Here is a 15,628-nt window from a genome sequence, read left to right on the forward strand (position 1 = left end):
TAAACAGATAGATGAAAATAATAAAAAAGAGAATTTGACCGAACGTAATTCGAACACGCAACCTTCTGATCTGGAGTCAGACGGGCTACCGTTGCGCCACCGAGTCCATTTAGGGTGGCCGTTCGCACACATGCGGTAGCAGTTTTGCACGGCCTTCTGTCGACGAAGCACAGGTAAAGAGACAAGTCATTGTAGAATGACGAATAAGTAAATAGACGAATAAAAATAACAAAAAAGAGAATTTTACCCGCACATGATTCGAACACGCAACCTTCTGATCTGGAGTATGACGCGCTAAAGTTGCGCCACCGAGTCCGCTTAGGGTAGCCGTCCGCACACACGTGGTAGCATGTTTTGCTCGGCCTTCTGTCGATAAAGCACAGGTAAAGAGACAAGTCATTGTAGACAGACAAATAAGTAGGTAGACAGATAGATGAAAATATTAAAAAAGAGAATGTTACCCGGACGTGATTCGAACATGCAACCTTCTGATCTGGAGTCAGACGCGCTACCGGTTTGCCACAGAGTCCGCTTAGGGTTGCGGTTCGCACACACGTTGTAGAATGTTTTGGTCGCCCTTCTATCGATGAAGCAAAAGCAAAGAGACAAGTCATTGTAGACAGACAGATAAGTATATAGACAGATAGATAAAAATATTAAAAAGAAAATTTTACACGGAAGTGATTAGAACACGCAACCTTCTGATCTGGAGTCAGACGTGCTAAAGTTGCGCCACCGAGTCCGCTTAGGGTAGCCGTTCGCACACACGCGGTAGCATGTTTTGCTCGGCCTTCTGTCGATGAAGCAAAGGTAAAGAGAGAAGTAATGTAGACAGACAAATAAGTAGATAGACAGATAGTTGAAAATAATAAAAGAAACAATTCCATCCAGACGTGATTCGAACACGCTACCTTCTGATCTGGAGTCAGACGTGCTAAAGTTGCGCCACCAAGTCCGCTTAGGGTAGCCGTTCGCACACACGCGGTAGCATGTTTTGCTCGGCCTTCTGTTGATGAAGCACAGGTAAAAAGACAAGTCATTGTAGACAGACAAATAAGTAGGTAGACAGATAGATGAAAATATTAAAGAAGAGAATTTACCCGGACTTGATTCGAACACGCAACCTTCTGATCTGGAGTCAGACGTGCTACCGTTTCGCCATCAAGTCCACTTAGTGTAGCGGTTCGCACACACCCCGTAGCATGTTATGCTCGGCCTTCTGTCGATGAAGCACAGGTAAAGAGACAAGTCATTGTAGAATGACAATTAAGTAGATAGACAGATAGATAAAAATATGAAAAAGAAAATTTTACACGGAAGTGATTAGAACACGCAACCTTCTGATCTGGAGTCAGACGTGCTAAAGTTGCGCCACCGAGTCCGCTTAGGGTAGCCGTTCGCACACACGCGGTAGCATGTTTTGCTCGGCCTTCTGTCGATGAAGCAAAGGTAAAGAGACAAGTCATTGTAGACAGACAAATAAGTAGAGAGACAGATAGTTGAAAATAATAAAAGAAACAATTTCACCCAGACGCGATTCGAACACGCAACCTTCAGATCTGGAGTCAGACGCGCTACCGTTGCGCCACCGAGTCCGCTTGGGGTAGCCGTTCGCACAAACGTGGTAGCATGTTTTGCTCGGCCTTCTGTCGATGAAGCACAGGTGAAGAGACAAGTCATTGTAGACAGACAAATGAGTAGATAGACACATAGATGAAAATAATAAATAAGGGAACTTGACCCGGACGTGGTTCGAACACGCAACCTTCTGATATGGAGTCAGACGTGCTACCGTGTCGCCACCGAGTCCACTTAGTGTAGCCGTTTTCATATATGCGGTAGCATGTTTTGCACGGCCTTCTGTCGACGAAGCAAAGGTAAAGGGACAAGTCATTGTAGAAGGACAAATAAGTAGATAAACAGATAGATGAAATTCATAAAAAGAGAATTTGACCCGGACGTGATTAGAACATGCAACCTTCTGATCTGGAGTAAGACCTGCTAAAGTTGCACCACCGAGTCCGCTTAAGGTAGCCGTTCGCACACACGCAGTAGCATGTTTTGCTCGGCCTTCTGTCGATGAAACACAGGTAAAGAGACAAGACATTGTAGACAGACAAATCAGTAGATAGACAGATAGATGAAAATAATAAAAAAAGAAATTAACACGGACGTGATTCGAACACGCCAACTTCTGATCCGGAGTCAGACGTGCTACTGTGTCGCCACCGAGTCCACTTAGCGCAGCCGTTCGCACACACGCAGTAGCATGTTTTGCTCGGCCTTCTGTCGATGAAGCACAGGTGAAGAGACAAGTCATTGTAGACAGACAAATAAGTAGATAGACATATAGATGAAAATAATAAAAAAATTATTTGACCCAGACGTGATTCGAACACGCAACCATGTGATCTGGAGTCAGACGTGCTACCGTGTCGCCACCGAGTCCACTTAGTGTAGCCGTTTTCACACACGCGGTAGCATGTTATGATCAGCCTTGTGTCGATGAAACACAGGTAAAGGGACAAGTCATTGTAGACAGACAAATAAGTAGATAGACAGATAGTGGAAAATAATAAAAGAAAAAATTTCACCCAGACGTGATTCGAACACGCAACCTTCTGATCTGGAGTCTGACGTGCTACCGTTGCGCCTCAGAGTCCATTTAGGGTGGCCGTTCGCACACACGTGGTAGCATGTTTTGCTCGGCCTTCTGTCGATGAAGCACAGGTAAAGACACAAGTCATTGTAGAATCACGAATAAGTAGATAGACAGATAAAAATAACAAAAAAGATAATTCGACGCAGACGCGATTCGAACACGCAACCTTCAGATCTGGAGTCAGACGCGCTACCGTTGCGCCACCGAGTCCGCTTTGGGTAGCCGTTCGCACAAACGTGGTAGCATGTTTTGCTCGGCCTTCTGTCGATGAATCCCAAGTAAAGAGACAAGTCATTGTAGACAGACAAAAGAGTAGATAGACAGATAGATGAAAATAATAAAAAGAGAATTTGACCCCGATGTGATTCGAACACACAACCTTCTGATATGGAGTCAGCCGTGGTACCGTTGCACCACCGAGTCCGTTTATAGGGTAGCCCTTCGCACACACGCGGTAGCATGTTTTGCTCGGCCTTGAGTCGATGAAGCACAGAAAAAGAGACAAGTAAATGTAGACAGACAAATAGGTAGATAAACAGATAGATGAAAATAATAAAAAAAATTTGACCCGAACGTAATTCGAACTCGCAACCTTCTCATCTGGAGTCAGACATGCCACCGTGTCGCCACCACGTCCGTTTAGCGTAGACGTTCACACACACGTGGTAGCATGTTTTGCTCGGCCTTCTGTCGATGAAGCACAGCTAAAGAGAAGAGTCATTGTAGACAGACAAATAGGTAGATAAACAGATAGATGAAAATAATAAAAAAGAGAATTTGACCGAACGTAATTCGAACACGCAACCTTCTGATCTGGAGTCAGACGGGCTACCGTTGCGCCACCGAGTCCATTTAGGGTGGCCGTTCGCACACATGCGGTAGCAGTTTTGCACGGCCTTCTGTCGACGAAGCACAGGTAAAGAGACAAGTCATTGTAGAATGACGAATAAGTAAATAGACGAATAAAAATAACAAAAAAGAGAATTTTACCCGCACATGATTCGAACACGCAACCTTTGATCTGGAGTATGACGCGCTAAAGTTGCGCCACCGAGTCCGCTTAGGGTAGCCGTCCGCACACACGTGGTAGCATGTTTTGCTCGGCCTTCTGTCGATAAAGCACAGGTAAAGAGACAAGTCATTGTAGACAGACAAATAAGTAGGTAGACAGATAGATGAAAATATTAAAAAAGAGAATGTTACCCGGACGTGATTCGAACATGCAACCTTCTGATCTGGAGTCAGACGCGCTACCGGTTTGCCACAGAGTCCGCTTAGGGTTGCCTTTCGCACACACGTTGTAGAATGTTTTGGTCGGCCTTCTATCGATGAAGCAAAAGCAAAGAGACAAGTCATTGTAGACAGACAGATAAGTATATAGACAGATAGATAAAAATATTAAAAAGAAAATTTTACACGGAAGTGATTAGAACACGCAACCTTCTGATCTGGAGTCAGACGTGCTAAAGTTGCGCCACCGAGTCCGCTTAGGGTAGCCGTTCGCACACACGCGGTAGCATGTTTTGCTCGGCCTTCTGTCGATGAAGCAAAGGTAAAGAGAGAAGTAATGTAGACAGACAAATAAGTAGATAGACAGATAGTTGAAAATAATAAAAGAAACAATTCCATCCAGACGTGATTCGAACACGCTACCTTCTGATCTGGAGTCAGACGTGCTAAAGTTGCGCCACCAAGTCCGCTTAGGGTAGCCGTTCGCACACACGCGGTAGCATGTTTTGCTCGGCCTTCTGTTGATGAAGCACAGGTAAAAAGACAAGTCATTGTAGACAGACAAATAAGTAGGTAGACAGATAGATGAAAATATTAAAGAAGAGAATTTTACCCGGACGTGATTCGAACACGCAACCTTCAGATCTGGAGTCAGATGTGCTACCGGTTCGCAACAGAGTCCGCTTAGGGTTGCCGTTCGCACACACGTTGTAGAATGTTTTGGTCGGCCTTCTATCGATGAAGCAAAAGTAAAGAGACAAGTCATTGTAGACAGACCGATAAGTATATAGACAGATAGATAAAATTATTAAAAAGAAAATTTTACACGGAAGTGATTAGAACACGCAACCTTCTGATCTGGAGTCAGACGTGCTAAAGTTGCACCACCGAGTCCGCTTAGGGTAGCCGTTCGCACACACGCGGTACCATGTTTTGCTCGGCCTTCTGTCGATGAAGCAAAGGTAAAGAGACAAGTCATTGTATACAGACAAATAAGTAGATAGACAGATAGTTGAAAATAATAAAAGAAACAATTTCACCCAGACGTGATTCGAACACGCTACCTTCTGATCTGGGATCAGACGTGCTAAAGTTGCGCCACCGAGTCCGCTTAGGGTAGCCGTTACACACACGTGGTAGCATGTTTTGCCTGGCCTTCTGTCGATAAAGCACAGCTAAAGAGACAAGTCATTGTAGACAGACAAATAAGTAGATAGACAGATAGATCAAAATAATAAAAAAGAGAACTTGACCCGGACGTGATTCGAACACGCTACCTTCTGATATGGAGTCAGACGTGCTACCGTGTCGCCACCGAGTCCACTTAGTGTAGCCGTTTTCAGACACGCGGTAGCATGTTTTGCTCGGCCTTGTGTCGGTGAAGCACAGGTAAAGAGACAAGTCATTGTAGAATGACAAATAAGTAGATAGACAGATAGATGAAAATAATAAAAAAAGAGAATTTACCCGGACTTGATTCGAACACGCAACCTTCTGATCTGGAGTCAGACGTGCTACCGTTTCGCCATCAAGTCCACTTAGTGTAGCGGTTCGCACACACCCCGTAGCATGTTATGCTCGGCCTTCTGTCGATGAAGCACAGGTAAAGAGACAAGTCATTGTAGAATGACAATTAAGTAGATAGACAGATAGATAAAAATATGAAAAAGAAAATTTTACACGGAAGTGATTAGAACACGCAACCTTCTGATCTGGAGTCAGACGTGCTAAAGTTGCGCCACCGAGTCCGCTTAGGGTAGCCGTTCGCACACACGCGGTAGCATGTTTTGCTCGGCCTTCTGTCGATGAAGCAAAGGTAAAGAGACAAGTCATTGTAGACAGACAAATAAGTAGATAGACAGATAGTTGAAAATAATAAAAGAAACAATTTCACCCAGACGTGATTCAAACACGCTACCTTCTGATCTGGAGTCTGACGCGCTACGGTTGCGCCTCAGAATCTGCTTAGGGTAGCCGTTGCACACACGCGGTAGCATGTTTTGCCTGGCCTTCTGTCGATGAAGCACAGCTAAAGAGACAAGTCATTGTAGACAGACAAATAAGTAGATAGACAGATAGATGAAAATAATAAAAAAAAGAAATTAACACGGACGTGATTCGAACACGCGAACTTCTGATCTGGAGTCAGACGTGCTACTGTGTCGCCACCGAGTCCACTTCGCGCAGCCGTTCGCACCCACGCGGTAGCATGTTTTGCTCGGCCTTCTGTCGATGAGGCACAGGTAAAGAGACAAGTCAGTGTAGAATGACGAATAAGTAGATAGACGGATAACAATAACACAAAAGAGAATTAGACCCGCACATGATTCGAACACGCAACCTTCTGATCTGGAGTATGACGCGCTAAAGTTGCGCCACCGAGTCCGCTTAGGGTAGCCGTCCGCACACACGTGGTAGCATGTTTTGCTCGGCCTTCTGTCGATGAAGCACAGGTAAAGAGACAAGTCATTGTAGACAGACAAATAAGTAGATAGACAGATAGTTGAAAATAATAAAAAAGAGGATTTGACCTAGACGCGATTCGAACACGCAACCTTCAGATCTGGAGTCAGACGCGCTACCGTTGCGCCACCGAGTCCGCTTGGGGTAGCCGTTCGCACAAACGTGGTAGCATGTTTTGCTCGGCCTTCTGTCGATGAAGCACAGGTGAAGAGACAAGTCATTGTAGACAGACAAATGAGTAGATAGACACATAGATGAAAATAATAAATAAGGGAACTTGACCCGGACGTGGTTCGAACACGCAACCTTCTGATATGGAGTCAGACGTGCTACCGTGTCGCCACCGAGTCCACTTAGTGTAGCCGTTTTCATATATGCGGTAGCATGTTTTGCACGGCCTTCTGTCGACGAAGCAAAGGTAAAGGGACAAGTCATTGTAGAAGGACAAATAAGTAGATAAACAGATAGATGAAATTCATAAAAAGAGAATTTGACCCGGACGTGATTAGAACATGCAACCTTCTGATCTGGAGTAAGACCTGCTAAAGTTGCACCACCGAGTCCGCTTAAGGTAGCCGTTCGCACACACGCAGTAGCATGTTTTGCTCGGCCTTCTGTCGATGAAACACAGGTAAAGAGACAAGACATTGTAGACAGACAAATGAGTAGATAGACAGATAGATGAAAATAATAAAAAAAGAAATTAACACGGACGTGATTCGAACACGCCAACTTCTGATCCGGAGTCAGACGTGCTACTGTGTCGCCACCGAGTCCACATAGCGCAGCCGTTCGCACACACGCAGTAGCATGTTTTGCTCGGCCTTCTGTCGATGAAGCACAGGTAAAGAGACAAGTCATTGTAGAATGACGAATAAGTAGATAGACAGATAGTTGAAAATAATAAAAGAAACAATTTCACCCAGACGTGATTTGAACACGCTACCTTCTGATCTGGAGTCAGACGTGCTAAAGTTGCGCCACCGAGTCCGCTTAGGGTAGCCGTTGGCACACACGCGGTAGCAAGGTTTGCTCAGCCTTCTGTCGATGAAGCAAAGGTAAAGAGACAAGTCATTGTAGACAGACAAATAAGTAGATAGACAGATAGTTGAAAATAATAAAAGAAACAATTTCCCCCAGACGTGATTCAAACACGCTACCTTCTGATCTGGAGTCTGACGCCCTACGGTTGCGCCTCAGAATCTGCTTAGGGTAGCCGTTACACACACGTGGTAGCATGTTTTGCCTTGCCTTCTGTCGATGAAGCACAGCTAAAGAGACAAGTCATTGTAGACAGACAAATAAGTAGATAGGCAGATAGATCAAAGTAATAAAAGAGAGAACTTCACCCGAACGTGATTCGAACACGCAACCTTCTGATATGGAGTCAGACGTGCTACCGTGTCGCCACCGAGTCCACTTAGTGTAGCCGTTTTCAGACACGCGGTATCATGTTTTGCACGGCGTTGTGTCGATGAAGCAAAGGTAAAGGGACAAGTCATTGTAGACAGACAAATAGGTAAATGGACAGATAGATGAAAATAGTGAAAAAGAGAACTCGACATGGACGTGATTCGACCACGAGACCTTCTGATCTGGAGTCAGACGTGCTACCATGTCGCCACCGAGTTCACTTAGTGTAGCCGTTCGCACACACGTGGTAGCATGTTTTGCTCGGCCTTCTGTCGATGAAGCACAGGTAAAGAGACAAGTTATTGTAGACCGACAAATAAGTAAATAGACAGATAGTTGAAAATATTAAAAAGAGAATTTGACCCAGACGTGATTCGAACACGCAACCTTCTGATCTGGAGTCAGACGCGCTACCGTTGCGCCACCGAGTCCGCTTGGGGTAGCCGTTCGCACAAACGTGATAGCATGATTTGCTCGGCCTTCTGTCGATGAATCCCAAATAAAGGGACAAGTCATTGTAGACAGACAAATAAGTAGATATTCAGATAGATGAAAATAATAAAAAGAAAATTTGACCCAAACGTGATTCGAACACACAACCTTCTGATCTGGAGTCAGACGTGGTACCGTTGCGCCACCAAGTCCGCTTATAGGGTTGACCTTCGCACACACGCGGTAGCATGTTTTGCTCGGCCTTGTATCGATAAAGCACAGGTAAAGGGACAAGTGATTGTAGACAGACAATTAAGTAGATAGACAGATAGATGAAAATAATAAAAAAAGAGAATTTGACCCGGACGTGATTCGAACAAGCAACCTTCTGATCTGGAGTCAGACCTGTTAAAGTTGCACCACCGAGTCCGCTTAAGGTAGCCGTTCGCACACACGCGGTAGCATGTTTTGCTCGGCCTTCTGTCGATGAAGCACAGGTAAAGAGAGAAGTCATTGTAGACAGACAAATAGGTAGATAGACAGATAGATGAAAATTGTAAAAAAGAGAACTTGACCGGGACCTGATTCGAACACGAGATCTTCTGATCTGGAGTCAGACGTGCTACCGTGTCGCCAAGTCCACTTTTTTTTCTTTATTGCCTTCTTGACTTCAGGTCAAGCTAATATGACAATCACTATCACACGTGTTTCATGCGTGACAACGCGTCAAAGATATTACATCTTCATTACAGTCGGTAGTCTTATACACATCTCGCACTTTTATAACAGCTTCCACGAAACACTCATTAACGGATAGAACTCTCACATCACAGTGTCTGTACGATAGCATACTACGCCAAACCGAATGAAGACCAAGTACACATATAACATCCAAATTTTGCACAGAACTATCACAAGGCAAAAAACGAATTCCATATGAAGTAAGAGGTAAATCTTTTTTTAATGTCCTCTGTAAAATGTCCCAAAAGAAAATGGCGTTCTTACAATCAATAAACACATGTTCAATGGTCTCAGGTTTGTTACACAGGAGACAGCTGCTTCCCCATGGTACATACATCTCTCTCTCTTCAAGCCACGTTTTTACTGGCAAGGTTCCCGTATGAAGTTTAAAAAAGAAGGTTTTCACAATGGGTGGTATACACATGTTTTTCACTCGCTTTAGTACGTCATGACCATAAGATTATTCATACCTTGAACGGTACAGGGGCACAGGAAAAATATTCTGTATTAGGTCTTTCATAAGGCGCTTTCTTTTCACATTAGTTAGGTAATCTATTAAAAACCTCGCCCTTAAGAAACGATGTGAGAACACAACTTCGCGCAAGAACGGTGACAAGGTGTGTCGTTCTCGCCTGTCTGAAGATACAAAGAAGTCAGGCATTTGGTGTAACAGCGTTGTTTGAAATAAAAAACGTAAAAAAGAGTCTCTCTGGTCTCTAATGAGCAGGAAACGTGATATTACTTGGTTAAGAAACGAATGGCACAGAGACAGCCCTCCTTGCTTAACTCACCGAAACAAGTTCGTTCTAGATGTTCTCTCCCACGTTGAGCTCCAGATGAACGTGGCGATTATCCTGTGGACTTTGATAATGATTTTACGCTTACAACTAAGTACTTGCAAAAGGTACATAATTTTAGCAGCCAGAAACACGTTGCATACAGCTGACCGAGAGAAAATTGATAAGCCACGACCGCCCCATCCTTCGGCGGTCGCGCGCAGTTCTTCGGCCTTTTCAAGCCAAAATGCTTCACTGTCTTGATACCTGTCCAATGGTACCCCTAGGTAACGACTAGGCGTCGTGAGCCACTGAATATTCCCAAAAGAACTGGGCGTAAGGTCCTAATTTCCATGCCATAAACCAATGCTTTTTTCTTTGTTCATTAAACTTCCACTCGTGTTACAAACCCTTTGAGTGATTTTAATAACGAAGTGACACCCTCTCTATCAACTGCAAAAAAGGCAACATCGTCGGCGTATGCCAAAACACGAACTTCACATGACTGCAACCTGAAACCATTAATCCCTGCATGGTGAATCACTTTCTGACACAATGGTTCCAAAAATAGAACGAAGAGCAAAGGACTTAAAGGACACCCCTGGCGCACGGAGGAAAGTACTTGTATGCGCTGTTAGAGTTCTCTATTTACAAATAAATTTGTGGTTGAATTTTTATATGCTAATTTAATACCTTTACATATGATCGCACCAAGACCAACGTACTCAGCTAGCATGAAGAGTATATTGTGTGGAACCATGTCGAAAACCTTGGCTAGATCAATTTGCAACATAGCTACTTTTAGAAGCGCAGCGTCACATTACTCCAAAATGCTCCTGGCAACATGAATATTCGTGATTATGCTCCTACGCTTGATGCCGCAAGTCTGATGTGACCCGACCAACTTGTATATAACTCCTTGCAACCTCCTAGCCAGAACGTTCATAAACACCTTATATTCTACGTTTGTTAGCGTGATTGGCCTGTATCCCGTCACTTTGCGTAAAACATGTTGCTCTTTCCCTTTAGGAATCAGCACGGTGTGTGCTCGATTAAACGACGGAGGCAGAGCTCCACAATCTAAAGACTCTGAAAAAACCTCATGCAATGCGGCGGCCATATCCTCCTTGAATGCCTTGTAAAAGGCGGCATTAATGCCATCTGGACCAGGTGAATTGCCCATGCCGAGATCATCGATAGCCATCTCAATTTCTTCTATACTAATAGTCATTTCTAATAAATTTGTGTCCTCAGCATTAAGTGTCGGCATTTCTATCAAGAACTCATCTACAAAACCCGGCTCCTTTGGTTCGCGATAAGCAAACACGTCCTGATAATAGTTCTCAAAAGCTTTCATAATATCTTTATGTTCTTTCAATATTTTACTATTCCATTCTATCTCTAGTATGTCGTGAGCTCGAGCATATGCCTTTTCATCTGACAAGGCTCGCTTTGTCGGGGCTTCACCCACGAGGTATCACTCAGCTCTTGCTCGTATAATTGCGCCTTTATATTTATCTTCTTGAAGACATTCAATTTTGTTTTTGACAACCTGCAGTTGATGTGTGAATAAGCCCGGGTTTTCTGCTTCAGTATTCACCAAATCGTTGATTAAGGGGCTGCACTCTAAGATAGACGCAAAACACGAAGAACTTATGAAATCCATTAACGAAGTTAGAGAAGCGCAAGTGTCTCTTGAACAAAAAGTGGCAGAATTAGACAACCGATTATGCGCAGTTGAGGAATGTGTCCGGGTTTCAGACAGCGAGCCGAATCGTCAAAGGGTACCGGAGGTACTTTCGGTTAACAAGCGCCTTGACGAACTTGAAGATCGTTCTCGCCGAGAAAACTTAATTTTTTATGGAATAGAAGATTGCGACTCGGAAACGTGGGCGCAATCAGAAGAAAAAATTTGCCAAATCCTTAATGAAACTCTGAAGCTAAACTTGGGAAGTAGCGACGACCGCATATCCCGCGCGCACAGGATAGGCAGATTCGTAGTTGGCAAATCTCGACCAGTGATCGTAAAATTTGCTTCTTTTAAGTTCCGAGAAAGCATACTGCAGTCCAGAAGTAGTTTTCGCGAGTCTCATGTGTCAATCAGCGAGGATTTCTGCCGCGCAACAAGAAGCGTGCGCAAGAAGCTTTTTGAATTTGGCAGGGCGAGTGGCGAGAAGTATACCGTCAAGTACAATAAGCTTTGCATCAACAAAAAGTGCTTTGTGTACTCTCCGGTGACCGACAGCGTTTGTGAGCTGCATACAAATGCGCAAAACTCATCAGAAGCTTCGTCCTCCGCTACGCATGCCGACGAAGATACGCTCTTATCCTAACAAAGTTCACCCCTCGGCTACTTATCGTAACTACTCAGTTTTATATTCTAACGTACGAAGTGTTCTTAACAAACGGGATGTATTATCTTCAATTTTTGATGACTGCGCCGCCGATGTTGTAGTGTTAACGGAAACCTGGCTTACCCCTAACATTGCAAGTGTAGAGCTGTTCGATTGTGAAAATAATTATACCATTTACAGATGTGATAGAGAAGAATCGCCGGGAGGTGGTGTACTTATAGCCGTAGCTGAATATATAGTTTCTAGCCATATAGTAATAGCATCACCTTTAGAATTTGTCTGTGTTTCCCTCCATGTCAACTATCAAAATGTCATATTTTGTGGCTGTTACCGCCCTCCGAGTGCGACGCCAGAGTTTTGCGAGCAACTGCATGATGCTTTGAATGATATTGTCAAAAGGCACCCGCATACACCTGTTTTTATTCTAGGCGATTTTAACTACCCGAAAATAAACTGGTCACTTCCTTCCTGTTCATTAAGTTCACTTTCAGCCGACAGTTTACATTTCGTGGAACTGTGCGAAGACTTTAACCTTACCCAACTCGTAACGCAACCAACAAGAATGGGCCCCAATTCATCAAATGTTCTTGATCTGATTCTCACCACTGTACCTGACCTTGTCCATTCTATTTCATATATCCCAGGCATAAGTGACCATTGTTTCGTGCACTTCAATCTAACGGGTTCTTTAAGGCGTCGGTCAAACAATTGGAAAACAATAAGAGACTACTCACGCGGCGATTATGACTCAATTAACAGTGAACTCGAATCGAATTTTGAGAGCTTTGCTAATGGCTTCTTTGATCGCAGCGTTCAACAAAACTGGAACTTGTTCAAAATGAAAGTTGAATCTTTAATCACGCGATACATTCCCACATACGTTATCAAGGGTCCCCAACGCCCCTCTTGGTTCTCAACTGACTTAAAAAAAATTGCGGAATAAAAAGAAACGGTTGTTCCGTCAGGCAAAGCAGACTAATTCGTTAGCCCGTTGGCACGTGTACAAATCTGTCCTTTCCGAATACAGAGCAGCTATCAAGGAAGCCAAGCGCGTTTTTCTTAATGATACCCTTCCTTCAATTCTTGTAACCAACCCCTCTAAGTTTTGGAAAACTGTTAAACCTAGGGAAAAGAAAAACATTTCGCTTACGAACTCAGACGGGCAGCCAGTTCGCTGTGAAGAGTGTTGCATTGCATTAAATGATTTTTTTGTTACTTCTTTTTCAAGTTGTTCTGCTTCTGCGTTGCCGCAAATGCCTAGTCGTGATTTTTTACCCAAGTATCCTGTTACCGTTGATGCCGTTGGAGTGCAAAATTTAATTCACAAGCTTAAGTTATCCTCTTCTTGTGGCGTAGATGAAATCAACTCAAAGTTTCTAAAAAAACACTGCATTGTATTCATCAATTTACTTGTCCTTAATCTTTTCGCAATCTATTCAGACCTCCACTTTGCCGCTTGACTGGAAGGTGGGGAAGGTGGTCCCTCTGCACAAATCTGGTATCACACAGTCTCCTCTCAATTACAGACCAATTTCCCTAACCAGTGTTCCTTGTAAAATGTTAGAACATATAATTTACTCCAAGCTTGTCTCATTCCTAGAATCAAATTCTTTTTTTACTCCCTACCAACACGGATTCCGAAAAAGTTACTCATGTGAAACCCAACTTCTTTATTTTACTAATGACATAGGATCGGCTTTAGATCGCGGCTCACTTGTGCATTGCATTTTTCTTGACTTTTAAAAAGCTTTCGATAAAGTACCTCACCAATTACTCCTCCTGAAAATTAGTGCCTTAAACATTGACCCGAACATTCTTAAATGGATTGAATGCTTTCTGACTAATCGCACTCAGTTTGTAACAACTAATGGCTATAACTCACCTCTTTCTAAAGTAACATCCGGCGTACCCCAAGGTTCCGTATTAGGCCCTTTACTCTTTCTTATATATATTAATGATCTCCCAGACAGCATTAACTCCGCTATAAGGTTATTTGCAGATGATTGTGTAATTTACCGCGAAATAAACAATGAATATGATAACCAATTTCTACAGTCAGACTTTGACACTGTCTCAACCTGGTGCAATAAATGGCTTATGACTCTCAACTCTAACAAATCTAAATGCATGTCAATAACACGGCGATCTATTTCTCCCCCCTGTACCTACAGAATTAACGCCGTTCCCCTCCAGCATGTCTCTTCATATAAGTACCTCGGCGTTTACATTACCAACAATCTATCTTGGCACACGCATGTTACCTACATCTGTAATAACGCTAACCGAACGCTAGGATACTTACGCCGCAACTTTTCTCACGCTCCGCTGTCCCTCAAAATTCTACTATACCGATCACTAATTCGCCCAAAGCTTGAGTACGCGTCCGCTATATGGGATCCCGTGCAGCAAAATTTAATTAACGCGTTAGAATCTGTTCAGAACCGCTCAGTTCGGTTCATTTGTTCTAATTATTCCCGTACTGCTAGCATATCAGAAATGAAATCTAACCTTGACCTACCCAATTTAATTGTCCGGAGGAAACTGGCGCGACTGCATTTTTTTCATAAGATATTTTTTCACAATCCATCAATGAAGCGAGACCTCATTTCACAACCGTCATACCACTCATCGCGCATTGATCATCAGCATAAGGTTGCCATTCCGTTTTGCCATACCAAATTCTTTTCAGCAGCCTTCTTACCGAAAACAGCCGCCGATTGGAACCACCTTCCCTCTTCCGTTGTATCAATAACAGACCCTTTGTTATTCAAGACTGCAATTTCTCAGCAATGCTTGTAACTATACGCAGTTTTTATTATCTATCTTTGTCTTGTATGTGCTTGAATTCTTATACATTTTTAGTTGACTTATGTTGCCTTCCTGATTTGCGCATCTGATACTTGTTTCTTTATTTTCTCTTTTTTCTTGTGTGTTATATATGTTGTACCCACCCCCTCTGTAATGCCCTACGGGCCCGTAGGGTATTCTAATAAATAAATAAATAAATAAATAAATAAATAAATCATTTAGCTCTGCCCGTAGCTCACGTTCCTCTTTTAGAGCTTGATACTGTATGTTGCAACCACACTATATTGCATTCATTTTTATCTTTCGCTTAAATAATTCCCATCTTTCCGTGGCACTTCTTCCTGCGTTTTTGAAAAAATTCTCGATTTCCTTCTTTGTCTTATCTACCAACCCTTCGTGCATAATTATCTTAGTATTCAGTTTCCATCTTTCCTATACAACCTTCTTTTTGCACTTTCTACCTATCTCACACAAAACTAAGCAATGATCACTGAAGGAAACAGCATAAACGTCATAGTTCTGACATAAAGGTACTATCTCAGAACAAACATATGCTCGATCTAGTCGTGCGTGACTCGAACCTTGAAAATGTGTGAAGTGCTGGCGACTGCCACCCATCGCAAACAGAGCTACGTCATGTAAAAAGTACTTATTAAGGCTGTCTCTAAGCAAACCAACGCTTTCACCACCTAATTTAGCAGTATACGTGCAATCTTCTTGGGTCAAAACACAATTGAAGTCACCCAACA

The 15,628-nt window shown here is 43.2% G+C and overlaps 3 non-coding genes across 3 annotated transcripts; all 3 read right to left on the reverse strand.

Moving 5' to 3' along the window:
* Positions 1-2,800: 2,800 nt before the first annotated feature.
* On the reverse strand, positions 2,801-2,872 carry TRNAW-CCA (transfer RNA tryptophan (anticodon CCA)). Its single transcript has one exon. It is a non-coding gene; the product is annotated as a tRNA-Trp (tRNA).
* Positions 2,873-6,419: 3,547 nt separating this feature from the next.
* Positions 6,420-6,491, reverse strand: TRNAW-CCA (transfer RNA tryptophan (anticodon CCA)). The gene has a single exon. It is a non-coding gene; the product is annotated as a tRNA-Trp (tRNA).
* A 1,636-nt stretch (positions 6,492-8,127) lies between these two features.
* Positions 8,128-8,199, reverse strand: TRNAW-CCA (transfer RNA tryptophan (anticodon CCA)). Its single transcript has one exon. It is a non-coding gene; the product is annotated as a tRNA-Trp (tRNA).
* Between the last annotated feature and the right edge of the window lie 7,429 nt (positions 8,200-15,628).

This window comes from Rhipicephalus microplus, chromosome 5, assembly GCF_043290135.1.
Source record: "Rhipicephalus microplus isolate Deutch F79 chromosome 5, USDA_Rmic, whole genome shotgun sequence".
In the NCBI taxonomy this organism is placed as follows: Eukaryota; Metazoa; Arthropoda; class Arachnida; order Ixodida; family Ixodidae; genus Rhipicephalus; species Rhipicephalus microplus.